This window comes from Xenopus laevis, chromosome 2S (assembly GCF_017654675.1).
Source record: "Xenopus laevis strain J_2021 chromosome 2S, Xenopus_laevis_v10.1, whole genome shotgun sequence".
NCBI lineage: Eukaryota > Metazoa > Chordata > Amphibia > Anura > Pipidae > Xenopus > Xenopus laevis.
In genome coordinates this window covers 68,533,201-68,555,051 of record NC_054374.1, presented here as the reverse complement: position 1 = coordinate 68,555,051, position 21,851 = coordinate 68,533,201, and the positions used below count along the sequence as shown (strand labels likewise).

The window sequence follows — 21,851 nt, the reverse complement described above, 5'->3', positions numbered from 1 at the left end:
ACACACATCACTAATTCCCACTACAGGATTCCTGATTGAGATATGTTCCAATTAAAAATAAACATTCATCTGTTTCCCAGAAGTTCCAAAGCCATTTCATTTCAAATACACATCAATTAGGCAGTTGGTATTTCCAATACACTCTAGTGGGCAACCATTCTGAAAGCAGATATTTGATTGGTTGCCATGGGTAGCTGCCTAGTGTTAGTAAATAAAACCCTCATTCACTGGAGTGCTCACATATCTATTGTATTTTCTGTTGGTATTTTGCAATTGGCACATTTTTGTTTATTAAGAAACCTAAAACAAGCATGACTATCATTTGTAAGGAGCTGTCGGGGTTCTGCCTAGGCCTCTCACCACCTGAGATGGCAGAACCAGTTGTATTAACTTATCCTGTGCTTATACTGTATTTGGACAAGAGGGGTTTGCTAGTGTAGAGAGCACAATTGCACTTGTAGAGTCCCAGTGGGTCTCTTTTATAAAAGTCAACATTTTGTTGGGTCTAGTAACCCATAGTTAATGAAATTTCAGCAACTTCTTTTTTTTTGCTTCCTATATCATATTATACAATTTCCTTATTTTGTGCTATGTAAATTCATGCCATGTATGCTGTTTTCGACTCCTAAGCAAAACTCTGTTTTGATCAACGCCTTCAACATGTGGCCCATCACCTGCTGCTAAATTTCAGATCTCAATGACTCCCTCCGTAACAGCTGCTAAGAAACAGCTTGTAGTTCCAGCCACTCTTCAGTCCTCTAGTCCTCAGTTTAGTGATTTTCTATTGAGGATTTTAATAGGGGCACATTTAATAATGTGAACCAAGTGCAAAATTTCAAAAACATTTTCTACCTGCTCTGCAATGTTTTTAATGCATTACAACATATTTGTTGCAACTCAAGGGACAAGACCTGGGGCTTCACTTACACATCCTTTAAATGAATATGATGTTAATGGCCATGGCAGGTACAGGGCTCATTTGTACTTTATTTGCAATATAGATTGCAACTGGCACATTGGTGCCGGGTGGAAATATACATAGATGAAAGCAGTTCCAGATTGGGATTCAAAATAGGCCCTGGCATATCAGATACACAGAGGTCTAAACAGTCCTCTCCAGGCTCGATATAGATGTATAGTCCGTTACATCTTAGAGCAGCCACTCTGGCATTTGGCAGAATCCACAGACTGCCAGTCTGGGCCTGGATGCAAGCATATTTTTATAGGTGCAATTATGTGCACAGTTTAGCAACTAATGCTCCCATAAACAATAAATGCATCAAGTTTCTATCGATGTAAGGTGCAAAAACAAGTTCAACTTTGTATTAGTGAAAAATATTTTTACCATACCAAATTAACATTTGCGATCAACCTTGTGGCAAACAGTAAATTAAAGGGGAGCTATAGTAAAAATGAAAATTTAATATAAGCTGCATACTGAAATAAGAAACTTTCTAAATACAACCAATTAAATATTCTGCACTGTTTCTGAAATAATTCACTATTCCTCTCTCAGCATCTGTTTCTTTTCATTCCCTCTTCATTCAGGAGTTGGGTGTCAGACAGGGCCGCTCCGGCCATGAGGCAAGGTGAGAATCTTGCCTCAGGCGGCACGGAGCGGCCAGTTACCAGGGGCGGCAAAAAGCCTCCTCCACCCGCTCCGACGCTGGTAGTTAAAAGAGCGGAGCAGGAGGAGGGGCGGCATTGGGGCTGCTGCCTCTGGCGGCAGCAGCCCCTGAAACGTGCCTGGTGTCAGATAATCATTTACAGATAGATCCAATATATGTTATAGGGGGCTCCTTGTGCCTAGAAGAAGTATAAGAGCCCACTCTATTAAAATCACCAGACACCATGTCTCTCTACATGCAGAATTTGTGCAAAAGGCAGTTATTTTGTTAGATTTTGTTTGTACTGGAATCAGTTATTTGAATAAGCTCTAATACATCTGCTAGGAAAGGAAGCCCTCCTATAATATATTGTATATTGGCTCTAACTGTAAATGAAAATCTGACACCCACCTGCTGCAAGAAGACAGAATGAATAGAAACAGATGCCGCTTGAGGGATAGTGAACATAAACTTGATTATTTCACAAACGATGTAGAATATTTAATTGATTGTATTTAAAAAGTTTCTTATTTCAGTATGATGAAGTTATATTAAGTTCCCCTTTATGTAAAGAAGAGGCCTAATATTGTTAAGGATACAATAATTGAATTAGCCATACTAGCAACTATGGTGACTGAGGAGCAGAGGGCAAAGTTAGACTTTTAATCCTATACCTATTAAAGGAGAAGGAAAGGCTTCGTACACTTTGTAGTGCCAAATGTTAGGCACCCCCAAGTGATTGTATTGACTTATCAGCAGAAAACTGCACCGGCCCGGGGTTATACAGAAGAGCACCACAAATCGATCCTCTTCCATCTTCCTCTTTCCTTCTCTTCCAATTTGAAGAAAGAAGAAGCCCAAAAGAATCACTTCGTGTTGCTCACCTGTATAACCCTGGGCCGTTGCAGTTTTCTGCAGATAGGAGCACTCAGTCCCTTTATGTCTATAAGATTAATTTATTAAACCTATTTCTGCACTAGCAGTTTACAAACCTAAGGGTTGTAATATTTAAGCACTTTTTTGAAAGGTTTTGTTTTGAATTTTTGCCATACTTTGTTCAAATTAACATTTAAAATTTGTAGTTAATCCTAACACATTAGAAATCAATTAGCTTAATTAAATAAAAACAATAGAATTAAATAAGGGGATATCTTTTCATCTTTAATTAACAATGTATAAGACTGTATCAAGGTCTTTAGTAATAAGAAGTATATCCGAATCTTCTTTTTTGCAGCGTCTGCCCAAAATGAACCTGCACACGTGTCACCAAGTTCCTCCTGTCACTGTGTGACCTATCAGTTTAGATTTTATGCAGAACATGTAAGCTTCGCTCCTCAGAAGTACAGCTGTTGCTTGTCTTTCCAAATACAAGACAGACTCCAGATCTGACTGGCTCAAATACTGCATCATTGCTCTTTCATATAAATTATGTCACAGTAAATCTAAACCTAAAAAAGAATTGATGTAAATGTACTCAGGATGCTATTCTGTGCACTTTTGCAGTTTACATTCATTTTCTATATTTAGCATTTTCTGTAATATTTGCAGTTTAAGATTGCACAGATGGCACTCCAAAAGCAAAAATTATGGTTTAAAAAAATTGCCCCCTGGTAACCCACTTGAATTCTCAGCTCATCTCATGGCAGCAGCACCCCTGTGTAAAGTATACAGGAGCAATAATAATTTGAAATTGTCCATCTATATTTATTCTGTTCAGTGAGTCAATTCCTGCACCTCACTGCGTCGATTGTAGTGTGATTGCACTTGTAATTTAGGTCATCAATTGTGTTCAAAGGGCCTTTAAAGGCAATCTCTGTGGCAGAAAAGCACACTCTTAAAAGTGCAAGAATTGAATGTTATAGCCTTAAAACTTTTCTTGAACACTTTGCTGCTACATGGTCTGTGTCCATACCTCACAGGTAGCTGGAATCACAGAACAAGAATATATCCTTGATGCTATGTGGACTGCATTTTTTTCTCCTTCACTGCTATACTGTCTTTGCCCTACCATTCCATTGATAGCATTCTAAATACTGTCATGGTGTTTGGATGATATCTAATATAATATATATTTATAATATAACGTGTACAATAAATGTGAATATCAAATACTTAGATGCAACATGCTTCTTTACACCAAACAAGTTTTTTATTTCTTCAGGATTTGGTCTAGAAAAGTTGTCTATATTTAATGGCAGATTTATTCATACTGTTGTATCCTGCTACTTTTTGTCTGTCTGTTTCCTTGGTAATCTAGCAGGCTCTATTATTTCCTGTGTTTCTGTCAATTGGTTGTTACAGATGGTGCCACCCCTGTGCTTTGTGAACACATTTCTAAAGCTCTTTAAGACGTGACATTCTTAAAAATGCGGAAATGTATGGAATTCCCACATCATTTTATAAGAAGCAGTGACAAGAAATTTACTTATCAAGCAATGTATCTCTCCTCTAGCTACATTCATTTTTCCCAGTGTAAAGAGTATTATTTGATGGCATACAATGACGCTTTTCTACAATCTGGCTTGCTAGAAAACTAAGAAAAAGATTTCAGCACATACAAATTTTATTCTGAAGTAACAGCCGACAGCATTTAAGTCAGCTGCAATAAGAGTAAGGGAAAAAAAACTGATGGTTACTATTGATTACTGCACCAGAGTAAAATATACACTTGCTTTATGAATTTTCCATACAGAGGTGTGGACTTCCTTAAAGAGATACTGTCATGGGAAAAAAAAAATTCAAAATCAATCAATCAGTTAATAGTGCTGCTCCAGCAGAATTCTGCACTGAAATCCATTTCTCAAAAGAGCAAACATATTATATTCAATTTTGAAATCTGACATGGGGCTAGACATTTTGTCAATTTCCCAGCCGCCCCCAGTCATGTGCCTGCACTTTAGGAGAGAAATGCTTTCTGGCAGGCTGCTGTTTTTCCTTCTCAATGTAACTGAAAGAGTCTCAGTGGGACATGGGTTTTTACTATTGAGTGTTGTTCTTAGATCTACCAGGCAGCTGTTATCTTGTGTTAGGGAGCTGTTATCTGGTTACCTTCCCATTGTTCTTTTGTTTGGCTGCTGAGGGGGAAAAGGGAGGGGGTGATATCACTCCAACCTGTAGTGCAGCAGTAAAGAGTGATTGAAGTTTATCAAAGCACAAGTCACATGACTGGGGGCAGCTGGGAAATTGAAAATATGTCTAGCCCCATGTCAGATTTCGAAATTGAATATAAAAAAATCAGTTTGCTCTTTTGAGAAATGGATTACAGTGCAGAATTCTGCTGGAGCAGCACTATTAACTGATTAGTTTTGAAAAAATTTTTTTTTCCCATGACAGTATCCCTTTAAGGATAAGCATTTGGTCCATTGCACCTTTACTCATAGCATTGTTACAGATATATTAACAAGTGCTGCAAATAGCCAGCTGTAGATCCAGGAATATAAAAAAAGTAAATAATTATTAAGCCTAAAGCTAATGACACTTGGGTCATATATATGCTAGCAGACAAAAAGTTGATCTGTTATCATAACATCATGCGCACTAACAGGCATGGGATGCACACATAGACCAGATTTAGGCATTTAAATGCATACTGTCGCGCTTCGTGCCAAAATCTTCTCTGTGTGTGCACTGGCAGGTGCCAGTGGGAAGAAAACTCATATGCCATTAGCCTAAAGTGTTTAACCCTTTAAGTGTTTGTTTTTCAGTGACACATTAGCCGGGACTTGTTAGGCCAAAGTGTAGTCGTTTACTTGGATGATATTCTAATTTTCTCTAAAAACTTAGAAGAACAGTTCGAGAGGTCCTCTCCCGGTTGAGGAGGAATAATCTATTCAGCAAACTTAAAAAATGCACTTTTGAAGTTTCTTCTATTCCCTTCCTAGGTTACATTATTTCCCAGCAAGGCTTCAAGATGGATCCAGCAAAAGTTTTGGCAATTCAAGACTGGCCTCTTCCCACCAGCACCAAAGCTATACAGAGGTTTATTGGCTTTGCCAATTATTACAGACAGTTCATTAAAGGTTTCTCGTCTAAAATTTCTCCTATCCTGTCCCTTATCCGAAAAGGGGGAAAACCTCAATGCTGGCCTCCACAAGCTTTGGAAGCTTTCAAGACACTTAAAGAATCCTTCTCATCTGCTCTGATTTCTGATCCTCTTTTGTCTTTCTGCATTGAGGTTGACGCTTCTGATGTTGGGGCTGGTGCTGTCTTGTCTCAAAGATTACCGTGTGATGGGAAATTGCATCCATGCGCTTTCTTTTCTAAAAAATTCTCGTCTCCGGAGCAGAACTATGACGTGGGAAATCGTGAGTTGTTAAATTGGCTCTAGAAGAGTGGAGACATCTGTTGGAAGGGTCCTCGGTGCCGGTATCTATCTTCACTGACCACAAGAACCTTGAATACATCCAAACACTAAAATGTCTTAATCCCGAGCAAGCCAGATGTGCACTCTTCTTCTCACGCTTCAACTTTGTCATCACATTCCACCCTGGTTCTAGAAATAAGAAAGCGGATGCACTTTTTTAGTTCCTGAAGTCCCTTGTTCCGAGGATCCTGAACCCATTGTGCCTCCCGCTAAGATTGTAGCTGCTTTGTTTCCCTCCATGGCTTCTCAGTTGTTAAAAGCACAATTTCTACTCCTTTGGATACTCCCTTGGGAGTAGCCTTTGTCCCTCCTGAACTTCGTCACACCATCCTTTCTCAGTCCCATAATTCTAAGCAAGCTGGCCATCCTGGAATAAGAAAGACAACTGAACTTTTATCTCACCTTCTTTAGTGGCCTTCTCTTCATAAGGATGTTAAAGACTTTGTTTCTTCTTGTTCTACTTGTGCAACCTCCAAGTCCAGTCATTCCCCTCCCAAGCGGTTACTCTTACCGTTACCCATTCCCTCTCGACCATAGACTCATTTGTCTCCCTTGGGCACACTGTCATCTGGGTGGTGATCGACAGGTTCAGCAAGATGGCCCATTTCATTTCCCTTCGCAAGTTGCCTGCTGCCCAGGAACTTTCAAGACTGTTCATTCAACACATCTTCTGCCTTCATGGATTTCCGGCTGAAATTGTATCCAACAGAGATTCTCAGTTCGTTTCTAAATTTTGGAGATCCTTACCATCCTCAGTCCAATGGAGCTGCAGAGAGAGTTAATCAAGCAATAGAGCAATTTCTTCATTGCCATGTGTCTTTGTGTCAGGATGACTGGGCAGACCTCCTCCCTTGGGCTGAGTTTGCCCACAATGCACTGCACGCTTCTTCTGAGAGATCCACCTTCTTTTGTGTCTACGGTCTGAATCCTCTGGCGTTCCCTCAAGATCTCCTTCTCACGAATGTCCCAGCTGCCAATGACCAAGCCACCCACATGTCCGTTATCTGGCAAGCCACAAATGCCAACTTGGAAAAGAGTTCTCTTTTTGAAAAAGACATTTGCCGACAGGAGAAGAGTTTCTTCCCCTCAATATAATCATGGCGATAAAGTCTGGTTATCTACAAGAAATATTCATCTCAGAGTGCCTAATCCCAAACTTGGTCCCAAGTTCATTAGCCCTTTTCCAATTATTGAAATTATAAATCCTGTGGTGGTTCGTCTGCAGCTTCCTCCGGAGATGTGGATTCCTAATGTATTCCATGTGTCCCTTCTCAAGCCGGCAACATATTCTTTTACTACCACTCCCACTCCTGTTCTTGTTGATGGTCACCAGGAGTTTGAAGTTAAGAGAATTCAGGATTCCAGTGTCTACAGAGGTGTCTTGCAGTACCTGGTCGAGTGGAAGGGGTTTGGACCTGAGGAGTGCTCCTGGGTGAGAAGTTCTGACATCCATGCTCCTCTTCTCATCCGAAAGTTTCACAAGCAGTTTCCATCCAGCCCTAGTCGTGGTGGTCCTGAGGCCCCCCCATAAGGAAGGGGCTACTGTAAAGGAAACCGATACCACCATGCTTCGTTCCAAGATGGCGGCGCCCTGTTCCTCCACGTGGATCCTGCTGGTCGCAGTGCTTTGACGCCAGCGTCTTCTCGCCCGCCGATTGGTCGCCAACGTTGGAATGGACGCCGGCGTCAGAACGGGCATTGGTGTCGGAACGCCAGCTTCAACATCATGACATCATCACATCCAGCTTTTGGCGGCCAAAACAGGCCTATTTAAAGGAGCTTGAACACTGCAACTTTGCCCAAGTATAGGTTTCACTTTGTGCATTCCTGGGTGTGACTCTAATATTGTTATATTGATTCCTGTGTACCGACCTTTGCCTGATTAACCATTTTGACCCTATTCTGCCTGGATTGACCCCTTGCCTGAACTCTGAACATTCTATTGCCGAACCCTCTTGTACCTTGAACTTTGTTTGCTTGAACTGGTCCTTGGTCCGCACTCCAACTGTGCCTACAGGCCCTTACTGTGCCTACAGGCCCTTACACAGCAACACATACAATGGAATGAAGTATAAAACTATAGTTAGAGAAATCTATTCTGTCTAGTTTTGTTGTGGATAATAACAAAGTTTAGCTAATAATGAGAAAAGTTCTGATACAGTTGACATAACCAATCCATAGTAAAAAAAAGTCCATGTTTTAAATGGATTCATTGTATTGGATGCATTTGATTAACTCACCTTACTTTGACTATCCTTCCTTTCTGCAATGTATTAAGCAGTTATTAAATATTTTCTTATGCTAAGGGGCACATATCCCTGAATCATTACTGGATGTAGCATGTACCATACATAAAGACCTATGTCCTGCAGCAGGTAAAGTACCTGCAGATTCCTCACAAGTAAGTGGGTAGCCTGCAGATGCTCCTTTAAATCATGCTTTTTTTGCCTCTGCCCACTTCTGACAAGTTCTAGTTTGCAGTAGCAGCACTTTAGTGGCAGTCATGCGTCAATATACAGAACTGCAAGATGCAAAGGACCCTTCACTATTGCTGGACGCAGGCAGCACTTCATACAAAAGGAGGTTCACATTTTATATAGCAACAAGGAATTTAATACAGCAAGATTCTTTAATGACCTCAATTTCTTAAATTTAATACCTGGTCATTGAATAGTAATAGTTTCATAGCTACTGTGGTTGAAATGTCCATGAAGTTCAAAATTGTAGTGGATCCTGAGGAAGGTAAAATACCCAATTATTCCTTGTAAACCTTTATTTTTTATATCCATAGTATTTTTCTTTTGACACAGAAAGCATTGCCTATTTGGGGTATTACATTTCCTGTGTCAATGCTGTTTTCCCACCTTTCCTTGTTTTAGGTACAACAAATAACCCTAACCTTAATGTAGCCTATGATTTCTTATGGTCATGCGTTTAAAAATGATAAATGTCAAACCACTCGCCTGCGAATGGCCTGCGATAATGCATCAGTATATGGACATAAACATACATGAATGATAAGTTGCAAAAAGAATATATTTTTATATACATATATATATATATATATATATATATCTGTAGAAGGTCACAATTTGGTCATCTCTACACTCTACACTCAAAATTTAGAGTGAACAGATACTGACTGCCCGACGCATTTTTCCATTGACATGGCAGGGATCCTTTGGGTGGCGAGTATCAATTTGGCGATTGCTATTGATTTTCATCTTGGGAACATCTTTTCTTATTTATGCCACCTGTAAATAAGACATGTGTTTTGATTAGAACAGGGGTGTCCAAACTTTTGGCTTGCCGGGCCACATTGGAAAACCAAAAATTGTCTGGGGCCACACATGAAATACACAAACACGTTTGATTTGTAAAAGTAAAGGAAATACACAGAAAAGAACTACAATGCCAGTTGGATAACTAGATGGAGCTATACACTGGAATATGGGACACCTGGATATTAAATAGACGTATTATTATATTATTATTACTAACTGGGCAATGGGCCAAGTCCCCCCTCCTCCTATTTCCTCGGGAACCAAGCGTTTCAAGCTGGGCCACATTCATATGCATCCTGTGCCGCATGTGGCCCTCAGGCTGCAGTTTGGACACCCCTGGATTAGAAGGATGTATAATTAGATCAAAACAACATCCAATTACAGTGGCTAATTGTTTTTTTTCTGCTATGTTAATAATGTCTTCCTTCTCTTTAAAGGATTCTCTTTCCTTTACAATGGTGATCATTTTTATTTCATGCTTATTATCCCTTTCACAATACAATTCACCTTGTTCTTTTCTATGTATGTTCAGCCTCAACTTGTACACCACTCTCTGTATCATACCTGTGAGATTCTCAGAGTCCGGATGACAGAATGAGGAAGTGCCAAGTAGAAGACCTCTACCATATGGTAGAAAATCTGAGTGGGGTAGGGCAGTACATGCTCCTTTAACTTTCCTGTATGACTTTACTCCATCTCTCCTGTAGGAACAAGTTAAACATATGCAATATCATAAGGCATCTCTTTTCTTGACACATGTTTTAAAGATGGAAACCATACCTGGATTTCAGAGGGGAAGTAGAATCGTCCATGGAGTACCGTGAAGGTTCAGATGATCGACGTTGCAACCCAGCTTCTTGGAAACCCTCCCATTCCTCATTTGTAGTGGGCTGGCTTACAGTACTGAGAGACGATTTTGGGCAAGAGAGGATTGGAGTGTAAATTCTGGACACTCTAAATAAGATGAGAATAAAGGAAAAGGTCTGAGTAAAAGCTGCATTAAATGATGAACATAATGTCAGGGTGTTCTTCTAGTTAGGTTGCACAAAGCATAGACCTTGGTTTTGGAAAATTCATCTATCGCATCTGTTCAAAAGAAGAGGCTGTTATCTATCTCACTTGTATGTTCCTTTAAACAAGTATTACATTATAATGCTCTCACTTATTATACACAGCACAAGCCTCAATTTTAGGGTCAGAAATATGGGTAGGAGCCCCTTAATAATGTTACTTCTATATCAATACTTCAGCTACTGGTTAAGACACCAAAAAGTGTTCTCTCTAGTGGATGTAGTTGGATATCAAAAAGACATTTTGTTCCACCATTTGGAATGTTCAGTAACACTCTTATGAGCAGGGTGAACATTTTTATAGTGTAAAAACGTTTTCATTAAATTCTTTTAAGACCTCTGTTATTTAAAATTAATGTAAAGCATTGTGTAATTTGATAGCACTAGATAAATAAATGATGGTTATCAGCATGGTTGTAAGTAGGGATGCACCGAATCCAGGATTCGGTTTGTGATTCTGCCAGGATTCGGCCTTTTTCAGCAGGCTTTGGATTCGGCCGAATCAAATATGAGGGCGGGGGAATTCCTTGTTTTGTCACAAAACAAGGAAGTAAAAATGTTTTCCTCTTCCCACCCCTAATTTGCATATGCAAATTTGGATTCGGTTCGGTATTCGGCCGAATCCCAAAAAGTGGATATGGTGCATCCCTAGTTGTAAGCCTCATTATGTTACCATAACCATCAATAAAGCACCATCAAGTGATAATAAAACATAGATGTCAATGCTAATGATCTCCTGATTTTATATACTGAGCTTGCTGGAGCTTGGATGTGGTTGGTGCGCAACTGAATGTGGTTGCAGTATTATGAGGGTAGTGTAAGTCAAAACTATCCCTAGAAAATAGACTGAAAACATTAGTACTTAAAGGAACAGTAACGTCAAAAAAATAAAAGTGTTTTAAAGTAATGAAAATATAATGCAGTGTTGCCCTGCACTGGTAAAACTGTTGTGTTTGCTTCAGAAACACTATTATTGTTTATATAAATAAGCTGCTCTGTAGCAATGGGGGCAGCCATTCAAAGGAGAAAAAGCTCAAGTTACACAGCAGATAGCAGATAAGCGTTGTCTGTCTAATGGTGTTATCTGTTATCCATTCGTTAACCTGTGCCATTTAGCCGTTTTTCAATTTCCGCCATTGCTCCACAGCAACTTGTTTATATGAACTATAGTAGTGTTTCTGAAGCAAACAGATCAGTTTTACCAGTGCAGGGCAACACTACATTATATTTTCATTACTTTAAAACACTTACATTTTTTGGTGTTATTGTTCCTTTAATAAGTAAGTTGAGCAGACGATAATGCAACCTATTTGGTGACTACACTCACTACAGGGATGAGTTTGGGACTCTGGGATCTGTGGGGAAGTGGTTCTCTTTGAGGAAAAATTATAGTTTCATGAGTCTTGTTGTCGATATCCAAACCCATGGAACTGTACAGAGGAGGGAGCTTGATAGGAGTTGAGATGTTCTGTGACAGAAAAAAAGAAGAGAAGTTTTTAGACCAGCGTATCATATTGTATCCCATTTACTTCACATCTCATCATTAATTAAGGTGTGGCTCACTGGGGGAGTGTGTTGGAGATATATGAGGCAATGCCCCACAAAAAGCAGCATACAAAGATATTGGGTTACAAACAAGCAAGAACACTGCTAGTATTTCCACTATTGTTAATAACCACAGGTGACTAATTACCTACTCATGCAACATTTTTTTATGGATACACAGACATTTTTCAAATGTCTTTATACTACATTTTATAGTGTGCTATACTAAAAAAGCAGAAAACATTGGGGTCAAGATTTCATTACAGCACCCAAAGCCAGTCCCTAAGCCAAAAGCAAGAGTAAAGCATTTTGCATCTCATTATTTTTATCCTATATGTCTATAAGTAAAAAAAAAAGCTATTTTTTCATGTATACAGAACAAGGTCAAGGGTGTTCAGCTTGTCTGTTTTTGGAAGGCAAGTGAGCTGGAGAGTGGCAGGTATGAGAATGGAATGCAGTTGGGCTGAATAGTAGATATGTGAGTGGCAGACTAAAGGAAAGCTACGGAGAACTGAGTTGTTGGAGAGGAGATATCAGGGTACTGGCAGGCTGGAGTAAATATGACAATAGCAGGCTGGATAGACCATATGTGCTGGTTTGTGTGCTTAAGTGCGCAAAGGGGTAAAAAAGGGTTGTCAGTTTAAATTTGGGGCAATGTTAATTTTATGGTGGGATAACGGAAGAGATATTAGTAATGTGTCACGGGAATAAACGACACCCAACTGAGAGAAGTAGGAAAATTAGCTAGTGAAGGGGCCTAGTTTGTGTAATAGCTCACTATAGAAGTGTGAGATCAGATAGGAGAGTTAGAATGAGCAGCTATAGCCCCATTAAAAAGTAATTGGTATAGTGACCCCAGCCAGTCAGGGTTGGAGTGGATAGTTAGGACACAGGAAGGAGATTGGTGAAAGGTGTCAGAGTCCCACTGGAAGCACCAGGCAAGGCTGATGTTTGGGCTAAGCCCTGAAGGAAAGGGGGAAGTGCTGTGACCTGCCTGTGTGTATCTGACCTGACTGTTGGAATGTGAATTCTATGCCCTGTTGGAAAAGTGGAAAAGTGCCTGCCTGTGAGCGTGTGAAGCGTAAGGAGAATTAATAGAACAAGCTTCTGTTTGATTGCAACTCCCCACCCCCTGGTTCTTTAGTGTGGCAACTATAACAGTAGGTCCCGCCTACAAGTGAGTGGATGAAAAAGTAGATATGAGAACAATGGCTAAAATTAGGAGCAATTATGAAGACAGTGAAGGTGGCCTTAGAGAGAATTATATGAGGGTATTCGGTGGATACTGTATGTTGTAGGATGGGTTTTATGAGGAGAAGAGATATAAGATGCAGTGCAGGTAAGAGAAGTGATATGATATTGGGATGTAGGCCACAGAGGAGAAATAAAGTTTGGGTGTACAATATGCATGACAATGGGATGTGGGCTACATAGGATATATGAGTATGGTTATATCTGGAGAAGTGATATGATGATGGTGTGTGGGCTACAGAGGATATATGAGTAGGAGGATGATGATGGGATATGGGCTGCAGAGCAGATAATTAGAGGTTGCCAGGAGACGGGATATGAGGAAAGAAGACAGGTAGGACTACACAAACATGGATAGCAGAAATGCCATAGAGCAGATATGACTGAATTTGGTAGAATGAAGATATAAGAATGTTGGAGAAAAAGTCAAAACATGGGCAGAATTAATATTCATGAAACAATGTTAAATTCAAAATTCAAATTTTAAAACTGTTTTCATATTTTTGTTTGCCATAACTGAAAATTTTTCAACCCAAATTAGTTATTTTATGATTGGGTTTGGCAAAACATTTCATTTGGCCCTTAAATACAAGAATATTAAATACAAGATTTGATTATGTGTTATACATCCACCACCTACACTCTGTCCAGTGATTAGGTGTGTGGGGGGTCTAAGAATGTACAGCTGTAAGTCTATCGCCCGAAGTTTCCTCGTGAGGCAACTTCGGGCGACTTCGGAAAACAAATCTCCACGTGTACCTTCCCCCAGACGATTTTCATTTTAGCCGAAGGGCAGGGGGAAGGCAGTTCAGGGAGATTGTCACTCTGAAGAAGAGGAGATTTGTTGCTGGGGCGACTAATCTCCCTGAATCTGCGTGTGTGGCCAGACCCTAATGCTTTCTGGCTTTTACTGAATGCAACATCAAAACAATGCATTTTGGGTGACATGAGCACAGGATGACATTACAGAATTTCCATTCCTACTTGTACAAACAGGAATTTTATTGCTGTTAAATATTTACCTGAGGTGGCAGCTCCAGTATTTGTTTAATGTTAAACTTCAGCTAACCAGAACTTATTTTATTCTGCATTTAACAATGTCAATGGTAAACAGAGACTGTGCCAGCAATCAGGTGATTTCCAAGGTCTTGGTGCCAGTTGTACAATATCAATAATGTGCACACATTTGACAAGCTTCCTGATTTTACATGCATTTATCGCAGTTGTTATATACCTTTTCTCCTTCGTCATCTTTGCTGTTGCTTTCTTCCTCATCTTGATGGAACCAATCGAATCCACATCACATAAAACATCCTGATGCTGCTTTTTCAAGCTGCAGCCAATAAGAAATGTTTTTAGATTTCATAGCCAACAGAGGGAAAAGGCCAAATTTTATCAAGCTCCGAGGAAGCTCTCCAGTAAGAACAAAGTATCTTGTGTGTTCAACAAAGCTTACTTACAAAACAACTTGTAACTCGCACTGCATCACTCTGCGCATGATAAAGCAAATAATAACTTGACTGTGCGCCCTTCTAACTTGAGAATCTTTCCACTGTTTCATAAATGTAGGAAGGAGCTTGAAGTGAATTTTTACCCAATGTTCATAAATTTTTTTGCATAATGACAGAAAATGTATTTCTAAGCAACATTCCAATAGAGATTTTTGAAAGGGTTTGAAAGTAATGCAACTGAAACAGTATCTGACTGGCTGTTTATATTCAACTTAGAACCACATATGGAGTAATAAAGTACCCCCCAGCAACCCAGTTCAGATGGCTAAATCTATTAAGTGCTCCAACCCTGACATTACTGGATTAAAATATAACCTTTATTAACACTACTAGATAAAAACAATTTATATGCACACACTTAAGCCACTGGCAAGTATGGCCAATATAAGTTTTGAGAGCCCCCTCCCTTCCATTCCATCCCATTCAGTGAATCCTGCCTGTCTATGTTGGGAACGGGTAGGAGCTGGTCTCACCACCATCCAACTATGTCTCCTTCCGCGTTTCGCAGTGTAATCGGCTTCATTGAGGGCATAAGGGATGAAGCCGATTACACGGCAAAACGCCTAGGGCGGCATAGGTTTAGCCATCTGAACTGGGTTGCTGGGAGTAAGAGGGAGAGCACACGTGTTGGCTGGGTGCTTACTTTATTACTCCATATGCGGTTACAAGTTGGATATTTTGATGTACAACCTTGAGAATGTGCTCAATAATAATATTTTTCTTTATTTTCATGCTCACTTTGTAATTGTTGTTGGCTGTTTATATTCTCTGCACTCATGAGCCTGAGAATTTTAATTAATGCATATTAAAAAAGCTGCTTTGAATGACAGTACCTTTCTTGTATTATACAAAAGAACAGTTTTTGGGCAAAGATTGACTTTTACATTGCATTTTACAGCTCTTCACACTCTGTATGCTTCATACTCTGAGCCAGCATCAAAGGGGTTAATCCATCCCCATTCACTGCACATGAAGTGAGAGTGTTTGATTACTAGAGATAATGAACATTACTGTTGTCAATGTATGATTGCATTTAGACAGAAAATGGATAAAATTGCGGTGGCGCATAGTACTGTTTATTAGTTTTTATTGGTTTATAGATTAATGTCCAAATGTCATGTAATTCCAAAGTGAAAACCTCATATTTTAACGTAGGGAGTACGTTATTTCCTGTAATACACAGGATTTAATGGATCATATGATACAAGGGACACAAAACTGTTTATAACTGATGACATCACTAAGCATTGTATTCTAAATTTTAAATCATTCAGAGCCCATGTTATGTTATGTTCTCTGTACTCTTCTGTTAGTCCTCTAAGGCCAGAGGTACAGTACATGTTCTTCTCAATTATGGAGACAGAGATAAGATGTGGCAATGACCTGCAGTCAGAGATGCTTTTGTTCTCAAGAGAAGTCAATTACAGTCCAGTTTGTTATATTTAACTCCTTAATGAAGTGCAGTATGCCCATCTGTAATTACTTTGTCCAAAGCGCCTCTGAGAAACAAACCATTATGAAAAAGTGTTCCAGAACAGACACATTACTCTTGAGGATTAAGTTCCAAGAACATGGGTACTTACCCATTCTGGATAATAAAATCCACTACTGGGAGGGATGTCCGATCAGACACATGGATGGCAAAGTGCAGAGTTGACTCACTAAGATCATGATATAGAAATGGAGAAGTAAGATGTAACATGATTTTTCAGGCAGTGAAGCAGGAAGTTCAGTGAGAGAGGTACCTGGCTGTCCTGACTAGGTATTGGCAAAAAACATACACAAAAGGCAGGAAACAAATAAAAGAATGTAAATAAAGAATAGGAGAGAAGATACCATAAATTAGGATAACTCACCTGGGGCTCCACAGTCACAGCATACTTGGTTCCCAGGTAAGGACCTTACCTCATTAATAATGTGCTTGTTTATTTGGTGGGGACTGTCAATGGTTCCACCATCTCCACCATATGCCACACTCCGGGATTCATCCTTACTGTTCTGTAGCACAGAGATCCAGCTGTGACGGAATGAGGGAAAGAAGAGGATAGTGGCTTACAGACAGAATGTGATAGTCAGAACTGGGCAATGACTTTAGGAAATTGTAAGAGACAGACCCAAACAGACAGATAGGGAATACATCAGTGCAAATAGATATCCTGCATGAGTTTGTTTTATTCTGAAGTAAAATGGGAGCCAACACTTACACCAGGGCCTCGTTTTCATCCTCAGCCTGAAAGTGATAGGTTCTGTTATCTGAAAGAAAAATACATTGCTAACAAGAAGAAACAGCAGTGATTGCCATAGGTGTCCCCTGTGTTGGTCATTTCTGGCCAGGATCTGCTGCCTCTTTAGAACTGCTATTGCAGTCTTACAAAACTTACTCTACAGGGCATATTTATCAAAAGGTCGAATGTTAGTTTTTTTTTCATTCGAATAACTTCAAAATTCGAATAGTATCTTATTTAAGAAAAAAATTTAATATCTAAAACTCAAACTAATATTACCGACCTAAAAACTCGAATTGTATTCGGCTAAACTCAAAAAGAGTTTTTTCTCTGAAAAAAACTTGACTGTCAGGAAGGCTTTTAACATCTTCAAATGGATAACTGGACCTCCACCGTTGACTTTTTCATGAACTCGGCAGGTTTTAGGTGGTGAACAGTCAAATTTGAATTGTTCCCAGGGTCCAAGTATGATGAAGCTTGAATTTGAGTTTAAAATTATTCCCAACTCGAATTGGAGAGTTTGTGATCAAAAATCCAACTCGAAAACTTGAATTCTAATTTCCAACTAGATGGTGTCGTTTCTGAAGAAACCACAAGATGTTGGCTTTGAAACGCAAGAGGTGTTGGGGCCAGTCGCCCCTGGTGCATAGAGAGTACACAAAGTTGGTAGAATCTGGTTTAAAACGGTGAAAATTGAAGCAGATCAAATTGTACCATTAAAATCAATATCATAAACCTGATTGGCTGTTTTTGGCTACACCCACTTTTAAAATTTGAATCCCAGTCCCCCTGTGACCAACTGTGCCAAGTTTGAGGACCCTCCCATTAACAATCTAAGAGCGGCGACAGTTTTAACTTTTCCCATTTAAACAAATGGCTAATATTTGATTGGCTGTGGTAGTCTCCACCCACTTTTCAAAATTTTAACTCCAGTGACCCATGGTGCCAAGTTTTGGGTCTATGGCTTTAACACTGTGGGAATGACAGTGTTTTACATTTTCTCATTGAAGTCAATAGGGAAAATCTGATTGGCTGTTTGTTGCTCCGCCCACTTTTTGGAGTCCCCAAAATGTGACAGAACTTTTCAGATTGACCGCATGACTAAGTGACCCAAGTTTGGTGAGTGTAACTTTAATGCTGTACGAGTGGCAAAAGTTTCAAATTTTCCAATGAAAGTCTATGGGAAAAAATGGGGTCTTTGGGGGGCCGCCACAGGGCCACGGAGGGTGGGATTGCTTAACAGAGCACAAGCAACCTATTTGGGTATAAGCCGAACAAGTGTGCAAAGTTTCATAATTGTACTCCTAAAACTCTGGGAGGAGTAGCGTATAGAAAATTGCTAAAATTTCATTGGCTGTTGGTAGCTCCGCCCACTTTGGGGTGCCCCCCCAAAATACATATTTTTATTCGGGTGGCACCAACAATATGTGGTCCGAGTTTGGGGAGTGTAGCTTCAAAACTGTACGAGCGGCAGCGATTTGAAAATTTTCCCTGTCAAAGTCAATACGAAAAAAGGCGTCTTCAGTGGTCCGCCGCACGGGCGCAGTGGGTGGGATCGCTTACTAAAGCACAAGCAACGTACTTTTCTATAGGGCGAATAGGTGTGGAAAGTTTGGCGCTTGTACCCCTAAAACTGTAGGAGGAGTAGCGTACATAATTAGAACCTTAATAAATCTGCCCCTACATCTCTACACAGTTATATCAACAGCAACTAGTGCACCAGAAGACATGATGCAGAATATTAAGTAAACTTTCCAGAAAGTGGGGCTTTATAAACCTTATAATAATAATAATTCTTCTTACAAAATGACCTAAAGACTACTAATACAGAATATGGATTATGAGTGCATTACATGAACATCTGATAAATCAAGGACACTCTTCAATTCCATAAGCAGGACAGAACTGTTTTGCTCTTAAACTACAACAGTTCTTAGAACACCTTGTATTTAGTTAAGAATGACTGCATATATATGTAGAGCTAGCAGATCGTACCCTTTACTGCCATATAGCGCCCTAGTTTATCTGGCAAATGGTCAATATAAGACCAGCGTACAGAATCTGAAATCACTATTGCTGTCACTCTAACTTTTTTCTCTTGGAGTTTACTCATGTATATCGTGTTATAGCCTCTAAAGTTTAACCTAGGCATAGCGTTGGCCTTGAAATGTGTCTCTTGTAGAAAAGCAATTCCAATTTTTTTGTTTTTCAGCTCTAGTTTTAAGTTATTTCATTTTACATAAGAGTTCAGTCCTTTCAAGTTGAGAGTCATTAAATTCATTGAATTATCACCCATAACCTTATATTAGGGCGAGTCTGCTAGATTTTGGCTTCATTTCCTTATTCTTCAAGTTTGTCAACCCATGGTCTTCCCTTATCGTTTTGCCTAGGTGAGGTGCCAACATAAAATATAAAAGAGAAAAAGGAAAATAAAAATAAAAGAGAGAAGAAAAATTCGAATAAGTACAGTTACACCAAAAAAAAATGTAACCGAGGCAGTTCTTTAGTTGATCCCTAAACTGCCCTGTGGACACTCCCCTAGTTATTCTGCTGAGCCTATATCCCAGTAGGGGTTGGCCAAAAACTGCGGATGATGTTCTAGGGGGGGTAAAACCAATGTGTGCTCTCCCCATTCCCCCTATTCCCCTATCAGGGTAAGGGAGATTCTCCCGTCTCCATATGTTTTATCATATTTTCCCTTACATGGGTACCACTTTGCCTCCTATTCTGTCTGTTCCTCACTCCTGTTATCAAAATTCTGTTCAACCAAGGTAAAACAGGCTCCTCATCCATATCTCCCAATTGGGAGTACTCCCTAGCTCTACATATTAATCCATTTCCTAGTATAATAATTAATAAAAAAAAAGAGAGAAAAGAGATTGGGGAAGAGAACAAAGAGGGGAAAAGAAAAAAAAAATTTAATAAATAAATTCAGAGAATTCAGCCTAGTGATCCTCATAATAAAAATGGAAAACCCTTATTTGTGTCTAGTCTTCTTGTGTGAGATATCTTACATAAAGTATCCCAGCAGGTATATTGTCATATGAAGAAAAGTAAAAAAAAAAAAAAGAAAAAAAAAAAGAATGACATATAACATGCTGTTCTAAACTTACGCATAATTAGGTCAAAGCTCCACTTGTCCTTAACATTTGGATGCACCTGGCAAGTTAGCAATTTTATCTTAGCGGGAGGGCGATCGATCTGAAAAGAGAAATCAAGTTACCACATATTAAGTTACTCTAATAATTTTAGAGAACATGCTTAGGCACTGGTAGGAACACTCCAGAAACTTGACTTGACAGTCATGAGGGAGATGGTGATGCAGTCCTGTTTTTTTGTAGGCCTGAATATCTCTTCACATTAAATAATAACATGAAATAACTTTTATTCACCATGATGATAAAATACCCAGGATCATTAGGCGGCAGATTTATCAAAGGTCGAGGTGAATTTTCGAATGAAAAAAATTTGAATTTCGAGTTATTTTTTGTGTACTTCGACTAGGGAATAGTCCAAATTCGATTCGAATTTGAAAAAAATAAAAAAGAATTGAATATCGAAATGTATCATGTACTGTCTCTTTAAAAATTCAGCTTCGACCATTGGCAATCTAAAACCTGCCAAATTGCTGTTTTAGCCTATGGGAGACCTCTTGAACCTATTTGGAGTCAATTGGTGGACTTTGAAAAATCGAAGTTTAATTTGGGAAAAATTTTAAATCGAATTCGATCAAATGCACTTTTCCTTCGATTTGTACAATTCGAATTTGGCTGAATATGGAAATATTCAAAAACTGACCTATTTGACCAAAAAAAAACCCTTTGACTTAATTTTATATGATCTTTTTGAATTCGAATTTCAAAGTTTTTTCAATTCGAAATTCGACCCTTGATAAATATGCCCCTATGTGTTTGTGTTACTTTTCTTTTCTCTGGTCTTCACTTAATTTAACTACTCAACAATTAGGACTAAGGAACCTGGATAATTTCTCCTCCTACTATTTTTTAGCAGCAGCAAGCAGGGGGAAGCATTGCAGATCACTACAAAAGGACTTCACTGGCAACCATCAGTCAACAGTCCTCTTGAAAATATATCCATACATATATTTTTATTTCAACAGTTACTTCATCAATTTTTTATTTAAAAACACTTCCAATACTTCTTTCATTTATGAAACATTTCACAGTGTTTTCAGACACAAAGGCCATAGTTTGTTTTTAGGATTAGCATTACCTTGAAGTGATGCCTTGTATTGTTATGACACCTGCCTTAAATGTGGCTAGGGCCACACAATGCTGATTTTCAGCCTATAGATAAAGACAGGCCAATAATCAGCACCCTATTTTCCAATCAATTTCCCCTATGCATGCACCCAGAGCCACTGCGTCAGCTGGGGTACAGGCACCCAAAGCAGATTTTAGCACCCAAATGCACATTCATTCGTTTAGATGCCAAAATCAGCCTGGAGTGGCATTAGCCTAAGGTTTATTGACCTAACTAAGCAAAGGATAATGTTTTGGACCAGGCATAATATTTCTGTGCTATTCCAGTATTGATTAGCATGCATTTAGGTACACGCTGTGCCCATAATATGAGGGGCAGCACACGGACATGCCATGGACAGAAACATGCACACCCTTTACTTGCGAGCTTTGTGCAGGAAGTACTGGCTGAATTGGCTGTATAGCACCTATTACCTAAGGTCTAAAGTAATTGCAACAGGAACAACCCGCACCCAGATATAATCAAGCAGTAGGTGACTTTTAGGGGTCATTAACAATCTTAGCACTTGCTAATATGTGTTAATAAGGACTAGCATCCATGATATGGAAACTTTCTAATGACACAGATACTGAGCCAGTAAGGATGCCAGAGGAAAATGTTACTTTGTTTGTGGAGTTATCGATTGCAGAGAAGTTTTGAAATTGAAATGTAACTTGTCTATGCTTGTCTCCAAATAACAATGGTATCTGTGGAAATAACTCTGCCAGAAAT

The 21,851-nt window shown here is 39.3% G+C and overlaps 1 pseudogene; it reads right to left on the bottom strand.

The window, feature by feature from the left end:
* Window positions 1–9,165: 9,165 nt before the first annotated feature.
* Window positions 9,166–19,008, bottom strand: LOC121400778 (annotated as a pseudogene).
* Window positions 19,009–21,851: the final 2,843 nt, after the last annotated feature.